A 17942-nucleotide genomic window follows, 5' to 3' on the forward strand; every position below is an offset into this window, starting at 1 on the left:
CAACTTCCACCTCCTGGGTTCAAGTGATTCTCCTGCCTCAGCCTCCCAAGTAGCTGGGATTACAGGCAAGCGGCACCACAACCAGCTAACTTTTTTGTATTTTTTTAAGAGATGGGGCTTCTCCATGTTGGTCAGGCTGGTCTCTAACTCCAGACCTCAGGTGATCCTCATGTCGGCCTCCCAAAGTGCTAGAATAAGAGGGGTGAGCTACCATGCCCGGCCTTCTGGCTATTTTTATCTAAGACATAGGGGGGACAGCCAGTCAACCTCCGATGAAAGTCTATTGCACAGCAACAGTAAATCAGCCCATTCAGGAGAAGGCATTTTCTGCCGTAAGTATTCACTCAGCCACCCTTGTAGACTTGCAAATGTTCATGACATATTCATGTGATAAATCTTGCCATGCATTTTCCTCTGTCCCTGAAAAAAGTAGTTCTGAGACTGTAACCCCCTATCATCTAATTCCTATTTGTTCACATATACTGACTACACTCTACTGCATGGACTTTACCCAATGCTGCACTGTGATATCCGTGGGCCACTTAATTTTACAACTATGTTGCTATAAAGCTGAGTAGATTCATATATTATTTTCTCCAGAATAAAATATATTTTTCCAGATATTCAAACAAATTAAAACATTTTTTGTACTCCCTAGAGTTTCAGGAGCTCTGGACACACTGTGCCCACTGTGTCTAATAGAGAAATTATCTTTGGGTTCATTTTCTTTCTAGTTTTCAACTTTCATTGTTCTCCAAGCAAAAATGTATACCTTTCTAACTTTGAGAGAAAAATAAAATGCCGTTTTATAATAATTACAGAAAACAAACCTCTTTCACTCAAGTAAAAATATACTTCTTTGAGTTCTAAGTGGTAATATAAAAGATCAGACTTTTTATATGACTAGCAAAGATCCTCTGGAAGTGGAAAGATAAGAAAAATTAATGCATATATTAATAATCCATATTATCATACAATCAGATTTTACCATAAGGATTTACATTTAATCATTTAATTTTGAAATGGTAATTTTATATAATAAAAATGAATATATTTTTAAATAAATCAAGTCTAAGGGAAGGGAAGGTAAAAAGACTGTTGAGGTACAATATTTAATAAATGTAAATATTAAGAAATATTTTTATCAGGAAAAGCTATCATTTACTCTGAATTTTGATTAGAATACTTAGGAAAAACTATTAACAGTCACTTTTGTGTTTTTAACTTCGTGAGTTAATGCTTCTTATGGAATGTTTTTCATGTAGTTCTCAACAAATCATTTATAGATTCCCTTTCCTTAATTGTATGTTTAAATCATCCTGGTCAAGTACCCATATTTAATTGAAATAACTCAAAAGCATATCTGTAATTTAAACTAAATTTGTCATGGCCAATAAATTTACATAGAATTCCGAAGAATACCCAGATTGGAAGAACACACGTGTATGTGTCCATATTTATATATAGACACAAATGTATAACATATGTATATGTACATATACATTTAAGATATAGTATATAGTTGAAAAACATAAGAATATGTAATATATAAAATATAAAAATATGTATGAGTATGTATTCTCATTTATGTACATGAAGTATAGGTTATGTTGGAAATAAAATGCAATATAATTTAGGTGCACCAAATAATGCATATATACACACACATTCATATATCAGTATATAAAATATATGAATATATTATATATAAATATATATTTACATATTGACATATGATGTGTATCAATAAACATATCAATATTTAGATTATGTATTGTGTATAAAATATTAATATATAAATAACATATTTAGACATATAATATATATGTGAAATATATATTATATAGCTTATATATATATGAAATATATATGAGACATATAGTTTGGATTTGAAATATAGCTTAATTTGAGAATACAAAATATCTATGTCCTCACTGTGTATGTACAATGCTCATCTTAAATATGTGTCTATATCTACTTACTCACATATTTGTAGTGATACTGATAGAAAAACACCTACTGCACCACCAGTCATAAAAGTCTGGCACATAAAATTATGTATATATAACATATATATGTACATAATACTTGATAATGATAGTAAACAACTATGTTAATGGTTTATGGATTTACTATACCATAATTTTTATTGTTATTTGAGAGTTTACTCTTATTTATTAAAATAAATATATTTACTGTAAAACTGTATGTTGTGTTAGGCTTGCAGCAGCCTCATACATCTTGGGCTTACCATATCTCCTGATTGCATCAGTTTCTCTGTGCTTGATTTAATCTCTTGGTGTTTTGTTCATCATGACCCTTAAGCAAATGAAATTCACTGTTAATGTTGCCAGTAAGAAGCCATATCAAGTGAATGAACTGGAAATAAAATTAAAAGTGATTAAGGACTAGGAAACTGGAAAATCAGTGATGGTTATTGATCATCAGTCAAGCATGTCCCATTCCACCACAGCTATAGTCTCCAAGAACAAGAAAAAAGTGACAGAAGATGTTAAAAGGTCTGCTTTATTGAAGAAACTAGACCAATAAAAATTTGGGCAGGCCTTTATCAGATATGGATAAACTTCTACGGGTCTGGATTAAAGACAAGATGCAAAAGTTTGTCCCTCTCAGCACCATGATAGCCAAAGCAAAAAGTTTGTTTGTGATGTTGAAAGTAGAGGCTGGACTCAACTATGATGTTGAATTTACTGGCAGCTCCGGGTGGTATGAAGGTTTCAGGAACTGTTACTTATTAGATAATGTGAAATTGAGTGGTGAGTCTGAAAGTGCTGTTATGAGGCAGCTGATGTATTTTTGGAAACTCTAGGTAAGCTGATTGTAGAGGAAAACTACCTGCCACAGATAATCTTCAATGTGGATAAAATATCCATATTCTAGAAATTATTTTCTGAAAAGACTTTCATCCAAAAGGAGGTAAGTCAATGCCAAGTTTCAAGGCCTTTAAGGACAAGATAAGTTTTGCTTGGGGGAATGTTGTGACTATAAATTGCAACTCTTTGTGATCTGACACAGTGGGAATTCCAGGACCTTTGAGAATATCAGTAAGCACACTGCCAGTATATTCCAGGAGCAATAAGCAGCTGTGAATGGCAAGCTCATCTTCCACGATGCCTTCCTACATTTTCTATACCTGCAAAATAGAGAAATACTATTTGGAGAATAACTTATCTTTCAATATTTTGTTTGTTGTTAGCAATGCTGCTGCACATTCTTTCATTCATGATCATTGTCCCAATATCGAAGTAGTGTTGCTTTCTTCAAGCACCACCTCTTTGATCCAACCAATGGGTTGTAACCCTTTGAAGTCAGGCTACTTGCAGCTCAGAGGCCAAAAACATGAGAAGCAAGGGGTAGTGAAAACAAAGAATTAACAAATGCTAGCAGATGGAAGATGACTGGGCTTACACCTCAAGAAACAATCTCAGCCTTCGGAGCTTAGTGACAAGGTTTCAGAAGGAAAACTTGGTGTGAAAATATGTGGGAGTGGTACAGGAGGGTGCACGTCTGTGTGTCTTGTCCCAGTGGTTATCTTGAGTAATTGCCTATCCTGAGCTCCTGTTTGTGTCATCATGACATCAGCCTGGTAGTGGTGGACTAACTATTCATCACTCCCCTTAAGCAGGAAAATTCTACAGCTGGGTCTCTATGCCTGGTTTGTTTCAAAATTAGCCCCTGGACTTTCTAAGAGAGCATATAATTAGATAAATGTGCATGGTACAAGGGAGTGTCTGGTGGGAAACGGAGAGAAACAAAGAGTTTTAAACATATATTTCAAGGCTGAAAGCAAAACAGGAAAAAAGTTTTAAAGTGCATTTTGAAGTTAAACTACTTGGTTACAGGAAGAAGGAGGTATAGCAGCTTTTAAGGCCTTCTACCTGAGGAAGACTCTTGCCTAGGGTATTGCCGCAATTGAGTAAGATTCTTAGAAGACAAATGAAATCTTGAAAGGATTACAACATCTATGACCGTATTAAGAAACTTCTTTGGAAGCCAGGCACGGTGGCTCACGCCTATAATCCCAGCACTTTGGGAGGCCGAGGCGGGTGGATCACGAGGTCAAGAGATCGAGACCATCCTGGTCAACATGGTGAAACCCCGTCTCTACTAAAAATACAAAAATTAGCTGGGCATGGTGGTGCGTGCCTGTAGTCCCAGCTACTGGGGAGGCTGAGGCAGGAGAATTGCTTGAACCCAGGAGGTGGAGGTTGCGGTGAGCTGAGATCACACCATTGCACTCCAGCCTGGGTAACGAAAGTGAAACTCTGTCTCAAAAAAAAAAGAAACTTCTTTGGGCTTGGAGCAACGTTACCAAGGAGCGTATGGTAAAAGATACTCAAGAGGTTTGTCCATGACTTTCAAGGATTTGCCAAGGATGCAAAGGTTGCAAAAGCTAACAAGATTGGGGTTACAACGGCAAACAACTTTAACCTGGTGCAGATAAGGATGACATTGAGGAGGTCCTAGAATTGGTTCCTGAGAAAATGACTAGTAAAGAGTTGCTGAAACTGAAAAAAGAATGCAACTGCTGAAGAAGAGGCAAGAGAAATAAAAACTGCAGGAGAAGATAAGTAACACCCTCCATGAACATTCACAGTGAAGCATTTAGGAGAAGTTTTGCAGACCTCGAGAAAATCCTTATAAAGTGTAAAAACATGGACCTCAACATCAAAAGGTTTTCATTAATAGAGAGGAATGGTCATGAAGCCTTATCTGCTTATAACCAAATCAATGATACAAAAAAGAAACAAATCAAGCAAACCACAATGGATATATTTCTGAAAAAAGTGACCACTCTTTAAGAAGTGCTTCCAACAGGTCCTTCAAGAGGTTTTCCAGGAGAAGGAATTGTTATCATGGAAGATGACAGCTCCATGCATGTTATTTCCCCTGAAGACCAACTAGTGGGACAAGACATGAAGGTGAAAGGCAGTGATATTGATGATCTTAACCCTTTGAAGGCCTAGGCTAATGTGTGTGTCTGTCTTTCACAAAAAAAGTTTTAAAAATTAAAAATACTGAAAAAGTTGAAAGCTTACAGAAGAATGTAAATGAAGAAAATATTTTTATACCATGCATGATGTGTTTGTATTTTAAGCTAAATATCATTGCCAAAAATTCAAAAAGTTGAAAAAGTTTACAAAGAAAAAATTAGGGAGGTGGAGTGAGATAACATGGGGAGAAATGCCAGATATAGGTGATGGGGATGGAGGCGGCAAACCACATTGCCCTGTATGTACATATGCAACAATCCTGCATGTTCTTCACATGTACCAGAACCGAAAGTGCAATTTTTTTTATATATATATATATATATAAATAAAATAAACATGATTAAATACACAAATACCATTGTATTACAATTGCCTACAGTATTTAGTACAGTATCATGCTGTACAGGTTTTTAGCCAAAAAACAGTAGGCTATACCATATAGCCTTAGGTGTGTAGTAGGCTATACCACCTAGGTTTGTGTAAGTATACTCAATGACTCAATGATGTTTACGATGGTGAAATTGCCTAACAATGCATTTCTCACAACACATCCCAATTATCAAGCAACACATGAATTTATATATGTGTGTGTATACAAATGCACACACACACACATGCTATATATATATATAGAGAGAGAGAGAGAATATATATTAAGTATATATATTTGAAATAATTTGAAATAATTTTAGAAAAGCAACGTATCACAAATTCTTTAGGAGTATTAATGGAGAATAGTAGTTTTCAAATCATCATAATAATTTTAAATTTTGAAAATAAAGCTGTACAGGATGCTGGACATGTGCTTATTCATTAGAAATGAAGCCTCTTGTGACTTGTTTTCTTGTTTAAAAACGTTAACTTTTAAATTTTGTTGCCATGTTAATTGCTCACTGCTTTCTTGTCTAGAAGAAAATGACATAAAATCAGTGATGTGTTTATTTTAGTTTCTAAAGCCTAGTATGAGCAAATAAAATCGACTTTGCATGATAAGATCATTTTTTCTTATTTGTAGAAAATAAAACATGGAGTTTTGGTGTCTCAGTTCTTGCTAGTATCATTATGAAAATAGTCAAGCTATAAAGTCTGAATAAACTACATTTATGAAACAAACATGCAAAGAGGAGTACTTTTAAAGTTATAAATTATTTCCTAGAGAATTTAAATACAGGTGAAATTTGATAAGTTAAATCTATCCATTTCAAATTAAAGCCTTTAAATGTCCTTTATGAGGAGAAAATAAAAACTGAATATCCATTATGTCCATTACATGTTGAGAATTACCAAAGGTAACTTATGAGAATAACATACCCTTGAAAAAAAGCTATGTAACAGAAATAAGAAATTGAATTGAAAAGCAAATTTTCAACAGAAATAACTGTAATTATGAGTGCTGAGATTTTAAGCAGTTATGAAGCAAGCCAAACATTATCAAAAACAAAACAAATGACACTGTTCTGATATTTCCTGAAACTGCACAATCGCAAAAGTTTCTTGTAGAATGATTTAGAATTCAACTCTTTTCATCTTTAACCCTACTTTATTTTTCTTCCCTTTTGCTCTAAGGACCCTTAGACATACACAATTTAGGAAAAAACACTTGCTTTCAAATTTATGTAATTGATATTTTTCTAACTCATGACTACTTTTAAACAAAATATATACCGAGGGACCTAATTTATGCCAGTCTCTGTGTCACATATCAATCAAAACTTGAGTAATTAAATTTGAAATTATTTGTTTAGATGCAGGACTCACAGTAAAAAACACAATTTTTAAAAAATGTGATTTCCCTATGCAACAATCTTGCATGTTCTTCACATGTACTCCAAAACCTAAAATGCAATAAATAAAAAAAAAGTGATTTCATCATCTCTATATTAACATATTGTGATGAACAACACTTCAATCTAATTTTTATTTATATACCCTTATTCCTACATAAAGTTTTACTTTAAACCCAGATCTAGTTTTTAAAAATTAAAGTGATAAAGAATATGCAGAAATAGGTTTCATAAATTTATTGTTAAACAATGCAAACCTTTTCAGAAAATATTAAAATAAGAAGAAAATTAATGATTTGTTAAATTAGTGACAAACACAGTGATATAGATTACAATTAAGCCCCACTAAACAATTTCTGAATGAAATAAAAATAAGCCCAATAGTCGCTCAGAAGATACACTGTGACTAGGTGATTGTGCTTGGGGTGATTTGGGAAGAATAAATCTAACTCAACAAACAACTGCAGATCTTGGAAAATATTAGATGAGGCATTTAAAAATTATACATCTCTACTTCTAAGTTTTGATATTGAGAACTATTCAAGAAACATACAGGCACTTTTTAAATATCATAATTATATTAGCGAAATAATGGTAGTGATCATCACTTCTCTCCAGTGGTTAAAATCACTTCCCTCTATTTTGAATATTTCTAGTGTCAAAGACTCTCTCAATTAGCAATAACCCTATTCATAATGCTACTTAATTTCCTAGTAAATTTTTGGAGGTTATAGGAAAGTAATTATTAACTTCCTTTGAATTTGAATTGTGTTCGTGTTTCTTACCAAAAATAAGAGTTTTCACATAGCTGTAAAAACTTACCTTGGAGCTAACCTTTGGAGAATTCCTTTCTGTATTTCCATTTACTTGTGAATGTAATAAACTTCAGTTTATATGTATAGCTACATCTCTATGGTATAGTCTTTACTTAATATGAGAGAAAAGCAGGGAGGTATGTAGGTGAAAGAGGGGTGAGAGAGCAGGCAATGAATGTAGGATAGATGGACATTGGAAACTGGGCTTATTTACCCCATTCACTAATGTCTTAGGCAATTTTCTGTTGTTTATAATAGAGTATGTAAAGCAGGGTAATTTATACATAAAATACATTTTACTTTTATAGTTTTGGAGGCTGGAAAGGCCAAACTTAAGGGACATATCTGGTGAGGGCCTTCCTGCTGATAAGAACTCTGCAGAGTTCAGAGGTGGCTCAGGGCATCACATGGAGAGGGGTCCAAGTGTGCTAAATCAGGTATCTCTTTTTTCTCTGATAAGGCAACTAATGGCACTCCTATGATAATCCATTTCTCCATTATTTATTTTAAATTTTTTATTTTATTTTAAGGTCTGTGATGCCTGTGCAGAACACGTAGGCTTTTTACATAGATAAACATGTGCCATGGTGGTTTGCTCCATATTTCTCCATTATTTATTAATTCATGAATAGATTAATTCATTTATAACCCAATTACCTCTTAAAAGCCCCATCTCTCAATATTGCCACATTAGGGATTAAATTTCAACATGAGTTTTGAAGAAAACACTCAAACTATAGTATTCTGTCCCTGCCCCCCAAAACATGTTATTTTTACATACAAATATATTAATTCAATCCTCATTGCCCCATTGTCTCAATTAATTCCAGCACCGAATCAAAAGTCCAAAGTTCAGTCTCATCATTGCAACTTTTCTCATTTTTAATTAGTGTAATTAAAGTAAGTATCTACTTTCAGTATACAATGGCGGTACATGCATAAAACTGATAATCCCATTTCAAAAGGGAGAAATAGGCAAAAAGAAAGAAAATCTGGAAACCAGAAGGGCAGACATCAAATCTTATAGCTGGAAAATAATCTCTTTTGACTCCATGTACCATCTCCTGGGCAGACTGGGCTGGGAATTTGGCTCCCAAGGGCTCAGTCAGACCAATCTCTATTCCTTTACTGGGTACAACTCATATAGCTGCTCGTATAGGTTGGAGTTTAGTGCCTGAAGCTTTCCCAGGTAGGTGTTGCATGCTTCTGGTGACTCCATAGTTCTCGCGTTACAGTGGCATGTCTGTTCCACAGTTCCTGTAGGTATTACCATAGTTGGAACTCTGTGGAAGTCTTATTTTGTTGGTTCTATTGGACATTGCCCTGGTGGGCACTCTGTGACAGCTCCATCACCACAATACTTGGCTCTCTGGGGGCTCTTTGCAGTGGCATCACCCACGAAAAAATTCTCTAACTGGGCCTCTAGGCTTTCAGTGACATTCTTTGAAATCTTGGTAGAGGCTACAGATCCTGCATATTAGCACCACCTGAATGCTGCCAAGATTATGGCTTGGACCCTTCTGAGTGATGGGTTGATCTATACCAAGCACTGCCTGAGCCATAACTGGGGTGGTCAAGAAGCACAGCACTAGAATTTGGGGAGCAGAATCCAGAGGCAGCCCTGGGCAGCAAACTTGTGGAGCTTACCTTGGGCCTCACCCCTAAATCATTCTTCCCTGGTAGGCCACTGGGTCTATAATGGGAGGGGCAGTCTAGAAGATCACTACAATGTTTTCTGGGTCTTCCATTTTCCTGAGGAATAGCATCTGGCTCCCTTCTCTTTATGTTAATCTGTTCATCTCTTTACCAAAATGTCATTGTGCTACATCCGTGGTTTTCTCTCCTTAACATACTTTTTCACTCTCATGGTCAGTCTGAGAGTTTTTCAAATCTTTCTGCTCTGCTTCCTTTTCGATTATAAACCATGCCTTTAAATTATTCCTTTGTTCTTAAATCTCAGTAAGTGGCCAAAAGTAAACATGTAGCTCCTTCCAATCTACAAAGAACTTAAACAAATTTGTAAGAAAAAACAACCCCTCAAAAAGTGGGCGAAGGATATGGACAGACACTTTTCAAAAGAAGACATTTATGCAGCCAACCAACGTATGAAAAAAAGCTGAACATCACCGGTCATTAGAGAAGTGCAAATCAAAACCACATTGAGATACTATCTCACACCAGTTAGAATGGTGATCATTAAAAAATTAGCAGACAACAGATGCTGGAGAGGATGTGGAGAAATAGGAACGCTTTTAACACTGTTGATGGGAGTATAAATTAGTTCAACCATTGTGGAAGACAGTGTGGCGATTCCTCAAGGATCTAGAACCAGAAATACCATTTGACCCAGCAATCCCATTACTGGGTATATACCCAAAGAATTATAAATTGTTCTATTATAAAGACACTTCCACACGTATGTTTATTGCGGCACAGTTTACAATAGCAAAGACCTGGAACCAACCCAAATGCCCACCAATGATAGACTGGATAAGGAAAATGTGGCACATAAACACCATGGAATACTATGGAGCCATTAGGATGAGTTCATGTCCTTTGCAGGGACAGGGATGAAGCTGGAAACCATCATTCTCAGCAAACAGACACAAGAACAGAACACCAAACACTGCATGTTCTACTCATAAGTGGGTGTTGAACAATGGGAACACATGGACACAGGGAGAGGAACATCTCACACAGGGGCCTGTAGGGAAGTAGGAAGGCCAGGGGAGGGATAGCAGGGAGTGGGGGAATTGCGGAGGGATAACATTAGGAGAAATGCCTAATGTAGATGATGGGAAAATGTATGCAGCAAACCTCTAAGGCATGTGTATACCTATGTAACAAACCTGCACATTCTGCACATGTAGCCCAGAACTTAAATTAAAAAAAGAAAAGAAATTCCTTCTGCCACATACCCTAGTTTATCATGTACAAGTTGGGCCTTCCACAAAGCCCTTGGGTATGGACACAGTTCAGTCAACTTAATTGCCAACTTATAACAAGGATAGCCTTTACGTTAGTTTCTAGAACATGTCCTTAACTTTTTTCTCAGTTTATCTGAATTCTTGTCAGAATAACTTTCACTGTCTATAGTTTTATTAGTGTTCTGGTCATGACTACTTAACCAAGCTCTATGGAGTTCCAAACATTACCAGTTATTGTCTTCTAAGACCTCTTCAGAGTCTAGAATTTTTCTAGCCTGCTTCTCTTTGCCCTACCTCCACCCATTACCCAGTCCTAAAGCTGCTCTTACATTTTGAGGTATTTACTATTAGCAACATCCCACTCCTAGTACCATTTTTCTGTCTTTATTAGTTGTCTGTTGCTTAAAATAGAATACCTGAAACTTTATAATTTATAAAGAAAATAAATGTATTCTTTACAGTTCTAGAGGCTGGGAAGTTCAAGGTCAAGGGGGCACATCTGGTGAGGGCCTTCTTGCTGGTGACAACTCTGCAAAGTCCAGAGGTGGCACAGAGCATCACATGGCAAGACAGACACACATGCTAGTCCAATTCTCTGTTTCTTCTCTTATAAAACCACTAATTTTACTCCAGTGATAACCCATTAATCTATATATAAATTAATCAATTCATGAGGACAAAGCTCTCATGATCTGTTCACCTCTTAAAGGCCCCCAACTTATTTCTACAAGAGTTTTGAAGGAATAAACATTCAAACCATAGCACCAATATAACACAGTTATCATATTTAGTAGATTGAAATACTTGAGTTGAAATTTGCATTTATATATAAGACTGACCACTGAGAGGCTGAGTAGTTCAAATGGACATTGAGTTTTAAACACTTCAATTAATAAAATAGAGATATTTTATTAATTTTGGATGTACATATTTGATTTCTTTATTATAGCCAGTCTTTCAAGAGCACCTGTGCACAGCTCTCATAAAGAGGACACTAAGGGGCTGGTGAACACTGACCCTGCAGGCCAATCATCTGAAAAACTATGTCAGGATCCATCAGGGCAGCAGGGGAGCACATAGAACAGAGAGGAAGGAAGCTGGCACCAGCCTGTCTGGGCTCAGATTTTCCCAATAACCCCATGGCTTTGAAATTATTTTTATGATCATTTTACAGATGAAGAAAGGAGAGTTTTAAAAGGATGTGCAATTTGATAAAGTCACACAGGTTGTGAGTTGTAGAGCCAGGATTCATCCACATGCAATCTGGTTCCAGAGTTTGTACTTGTAAGCACTATGCTGTACCCTCTCTCCAGTTAACTCAGAATAAACTAGTGGTTTTCCTATATAAGATTTTTGTTTCTTCATGCATATTTCTGTTTTTCTTTGTGGATTTCTAGATCTAGGCAAGTCTTCTAACATATCAGTAAATCCAAACAATTTTAAAAAGCTTAATAAATATAAGCATTTATATAACTATATAACTATAAATTATATAAATATGAGCATTTATAGTTATATAAATGCTTATAGTTAGGTATTAATCTAAACTGGTATTTTTGTAAACTAAATGAAATTTAGATAATTTCACAAGCCATCGAAGTTCTAGCTACTCACATGCAGTGACTTGCATCATTGCCTGGCCAGATTTTCTCAGAGCCTTTTCATGGTGCTGAGGGAACTGTTAGCTTGGCCTAAAAGTGTTCATTTGTTACCCAGTGATGACAATTACCTGTCTCCTCCTCTTTCGTAGACTCTTAATCTCCAAATGGGAAGTGCTGCCAGCCAAATTTATAGATAGCCCTATTTAAGGCAAGGACATCAAATTCAGAGATTATGTGAAGCAATGAGTATGTCAGCAAACCAAGCCCACAGCATCAAAAGTATGTAACACAGAACAGTGTCCAAACAGGCAGCAAAGTCAAGTGATGACTGCCAAGCAATGGTTGTTTGGTCAAGGGCAGTGGGCCAGGTTTTCAGGATCAGGTTAGAATTAAATGATTAACTCACAGGGTTGGAAGAGCTCAGTAGGATACCAAATAGAATCCCAGTGCCCTAGGGGGATCCCCACAGACTGAAGCAGCTGCTGCTTCTGCTATAAGCCTAGATGCCAGTAATACAAATACTAAATTCACTTCTATTTCCTCAGCATTCTAACTGTAAGAAACACATGCTATGTTTTTACCCCACGTTTCATCAAAACATACTTGAACTAGATTGCTTCTTTTAATTCTAAAGTTTCATTGTTAATGTTTCAGAATTTCTCAATATGATGCTCTCAGTAGCCTGCCTGTCTCACTCACGTGGAGTAGACTTGAAGCTAGTACATTGTGACCACCTTCTTCACAGGGTATTTCAGGTAATAACATTACGACCTTCTGGAAGAGCAGGGTTGTCTCAGCATATGCCCTCCTATTATTTCCCAAGTTCCACCTGTCTGAGAGTCTATCTTATGCCGCTCAGGCCTGCTCTAAAAGCTCTAAAAACAAGATTGCATTCCTGGTCTATACCACAGTATAAACACAATATAAACAGTGGTTAGCAGTTTTCAAAGTGGTAACACCTTATTTTCACATTTCTGCTTTAAATTCTGCTTTAAATTTAAATCTGCTTTAAATTGCAGAGTGACTGTTATTGTCACTGTAGAGATGAGAAAAGGAAGCTCAAAAGATTAAAAGAGTTCCTCAAGGGCACACAGCTAATAGAAAAGCAATTCTGGACCCCAAGTCATTCATTTGCACTCCCCAACTTTTCTTGTTGCTTTGTGTAGTTATAGAAGTTATATCTTGTTCCTTCTAACTTATATTCTCCAGAATATAAGTTAGAAGATTCTGCATCTCCTCTGGCACTTAATTCAGTAAGATACACATAATACATAATCAACAATCTGTACAGTATCTGAATTACCATTCCCAAAAAGGCTATCATACAAATGGAAAATTCATTTCTTAAGATCAACAAATATAAAAGTTAACTGTAAGTAATGTAAGTGACTTTGATTAGAGAAAAACCACAATGTTAGTGTCAGAGAAAGAGACCAGTTTTCCTTTTCTTTTTAAAATTGAAAATGTAATACATCATTAATGTCCTGCACTTTAGTTTTCTGAAAAACAAAACAACATGAAGAGAGTCTCTCTATACTCACTCATTCAGCTGGCATTTATCAAGAACCTACTTGGTAAAGCCACAACTAAAGCTGGTTATCTGACACATATTTGTATGATGTAGAAGATTCAAGGAAGAATAAGTTCCACTCCCTTCTCTTGAGGGGCATAAACTACCTTGAAATGTGAGCAAAAAATTGACAAAGAACTATCACATGTTATATACCTAAAGTGTACAAGGTATGTTGTTGCATATTTAATAGGACTTACTTTTTTTTTTTTTTAAGACGGGGTTTTACCATGTTGGCTAGGCTGGTCTAGAACTCCTGACCTGGTGATCCACCCGCCTCAGCCTCCCAAAGTGCTGGGATTACAGGCATGAGCCACCACGCCCAGCCAGGACTTTCTTAATTGTATAGATCAGAAATCTGAGCACAAAAATTAAATCAAGCAACAAGCTCACTTGCCTTGTGAGCAAGTCAAAATGGATTTAAATCAAAATATACGTAAGGCAAAACAAAATAATTTGATTAAGCACACCTTACTGGCCCCTTGTCCCAAGTTATTATTATTTTTTGAGACAAAGTGTCACTCTGTCACCCAAACTAGAGTGCAGTGGCACAATCTCAGTTAACAGCAACCTCCACCTCCCAGGTTCAAGGGATTCTCCTGTCTCAGACTCCTCAGTAGTTGGTACTACAGCTGACAACCACCACATCTGGCTAATTTTTGTATTTTTAGTAGAGACGGATTTTTGGCATGTTGGCCAGGCTGTTCTTGAATTCCTGACCTCAAGTGATCCACCTGCCTCAGCCTTCAAAAGTGCTGGGATTACAGGCATGAGTCACTGTGACCAGCCATATGTTTATTTTCTACACAATCAATCATAAAGCCCCCAAATATTTTACTAATAAACTGGTAAGGATCACTACACCAAGAGAATAAGAAATAGTCCCCCAAATATGTACAAAGAAGAGATTCTTTTAACAACTATGTCATTCTTAATCAGAGAGAGCAAAACTGAATCTAATTCACTATATGAAACACTACATGACAAAGATCAAAGGAAAATACTCCTTACCCAATATCACCTGTGTGTGCAGAATGGGGATTATTATGGCAGGGAATGTAGGAAATACGATGGAGAGCAGTGCAAGAAGAGTTCTAAAGGCTGGGCACAGTGGCTCATCCCTGTAATTCCAGCATTTTGGGAGGCTGAGGTGGGCGGGTCATGAGGTCAGGAGTTCGAGACCAACCTGGCCAACATGGCCAACATGGTGAAGCCTATCTCTACTAAAAATAGAAAAATTAGCCATGTGTGGTAGTATGTGCCCATAGTCCCAGCTGCCTAGGAGACTGAGGCAGAAGAATTGCTTAAACCCAGGAGGCAGAGGTTGCAGTGAGCCCAGATCGTGCCAATGTACTCTAACTCTACCCTGGACAACAGAGTGAGACTCCTCAAAAAGAAGAAAAAAAAAGAGTTCTAAGAGTTCTAAAGATCTTCACAGGGATAATTATGCTAGAGAACAAGGACAGGAAAGCAAGCAGCACCATCCCCAGAACTTCTATATCCCATTATCATAACACAGTACCCTCGTCCTGACAGCATCAATAGCTGTGTAGTTGCCATACAGAAACCACTATAAATATAGCCATACCTCATTAATTGATAAGAATATCTGCACCTATTACTCATGCAGAGAATAATGATTTAGCAGCTGTGAATGTTAGAATAAGGTATGTGTGAGAGTTAGAAAAATAGGGATAATACTTATATCATTTTGACAGAGACTCAAAGTTTTATGATTTATTCTATTCCCTCTAGGAATATATACAAATGATCTCTCCTGAAGAAAGTAAATAATTTCTGTTTTCCTTAAGCAATGCACAAGACTGTTAACATTTTTGTGGCATATATTTTGTTAATAAAATAACTACAAAGTAAATCACTTCGTTGCTATAGTTTCATTTAAAGGTTTTCTTTGGCTTCTAAATGTATAACAGTTCAATGGATATTTTTTAATATGCAACTTTTCTGTGATTAAATCTCCAGTGATCTTCCTTGTCTTATTGAGGATCCATGTTTTGAGGTACTGAACAAAGACAAGAGCCAGATTGCTTCAGTTCAAGTTCTACTTCTGCCATTCAAAGCTGTGAGACTTTCCTTTATTTCACTGAATTTTTTTGTTCAACAAAAAGAGAGTGTCTTTACGTTCATTCATTCAGCAGGCATTTATCAAGAACCTACTTGGTATAAGCACAATTAAAGCCTGTATATGACACTTATTTCTTTTTTTTTTAAATTTAATGTGGCACAGATACACCATGGAATACTATGCAGCCATAAAAAAGTATGAGTTCGTGTCCTTTGCAGGAACATGGATGAAGCTGGAAACCATCATTCTCAGCAAACTGACACAAGAACAGAAAACCAAACACCACATGTTGTCACTCACAGGTGGGTGTTGAACAATGAGAACACATGGACACAGGGAGGGGAATATCACACACTGAGTATGTTGGGGGTGGGGGGCTAGGTGAAGGATAGCAGGGGGTTGGGAGATTGGAGAGGGATAACATTAGGAGAACTACCTAATGTAGGTGACAGGGGATGGATGCAGCAGACCACCATGGCATATGTATACCTATGTAAAAATCCAGCATGATTTGCACATGTAGCCTAGAACTTAAAGTATAATAATATTAAAAAAAATTCACAGACATGTATTTATATGATGCAGAATATTCAATGAAGAACAAGTCCTCCCATCTCTTTGACTTTATCATTCCTCAGTTCCTTCACTTCAGTATTTTAAAGTTGTCCACTTTCTCTCTTCAGTAAATTAAACTCATCCCTCCCCCAATTCATGTGATTATACTCTCCATCTCTCTGGATTCATTCACATCCAGACTTTCGGAGTGATTTGTGTTCATTGTTCTTCTTCCTTGGGACTTTCCCAATCCTACTTCGGCAAATCTGTCTTCTGCCACCACCATTTCACTTAAAATATCCTTACACTTGTCCACAAAACCTCCAGGTAAATTATCCAATGGACAATTTTTATTCCTCACCTTATTTTTCATGTGTCACCATTTAGCAAAGTGTTCTATTTCTTGCATTCTTACTCTCTCATACTTCTATGACAATATGTTCTTTTAGTTTTTTCCAAAATTTATTTGTTGTGTTTTTCTTCTTCAGTTCATTATAGATATATTATTGTCTTAGATCTCTCACAGGTAAAGTTCTTTAGAAGAAGACACTGAGATGAAGACTGGAATGAGGTGCTATTTAGGGATCCCTACCTGTGACAAGAAGAGGAGAATGCAGCATTGGGCAGATGGGTGGAAAAGGAATGGCTATAAAAACTATTAATGCACACAGAGGTGAAGGCACAGTATTAAGATGGCACACTATAAGCACCTCACGTGCACAGCTCTCATGGAGAGGAAACAAAAGGACTAATGAACATTGACCCTGCAGGCTGATTATCTGAGAAACCATTTTGGGATTTATTAGGACAGCAGGGGAGCACACAGCACAGAGAGAAATGGCAGAAAGGAAGAGGGACTCTTCCCTAACTCATTCTATGAATCCAGTATCATCTTGATACCAAATCTTGGCAGAGACATAATAAAAATAGAAAATTTCAGGCCAATATTCTTGATGAACATAGATACAAAAATCCTCAACAAAATACTAGCAAACTAAATCCAGAAGCCGATCAAAAAGCTAATCCACCTCAATCAAGCAAGCTTTATACCTGCCATGTAATGTTGGTTCAATATACACAAATCAATAAATGTGATTCACCATATACAGAACTAAAAATAAAAACTACACGATCATCTCAATGGATACAGAAAATAATTTCTATAAAATTCAATGTCGCTTCATGTTAAAAGTCTCTCAATAAATTAGGCACTGAAGGAACATACTTCAAAATAATAAGAGCCATCTGTGACAAGCCTACAGCCAACATCATACTGAATGGACAAAAGCTGGAAGCATTCCCTTGAAAACCAGAACAAGACAAGAATGCCCTCTCTTAACCACTCCTATTCATCATAGTACTGGAAGCCCTAGCCAGAGCAATTAGGTACGAGAAAGAAATAAAAGGCATTCAAATAGGAAGAGTGGAAATCAAACTATCCCTGTTTGCAGATGATCTGATTATGTACCTAGAAAACCACAGTCTCTTCCCAAAAGGTCCTTGATCTGATAAACAAATTCTTCAAAGTTAAAGAATGAAAAATCAGTGCACCAGGAAAAGAAACTATCATAAGAGGGAGCAGGCAATTT

The sequence above is a fragment of the Aotus nancymaae genome, unplaced genomic scaffold (assembly GCF_030222135.1).
Source record: "Aotus nancymaae isolate 86718 unplaced genomic scaffold, 86718_ANA_hifiasm-v0.15.2.pri h1tg000002l, whole genome shotgun sequence".
Taxonomy (NCBI): Eukaryota; Metazoa; Chordata; class Mammalia; order Primates; family Aotidae; genus Aotus; species Aotus nancymaae.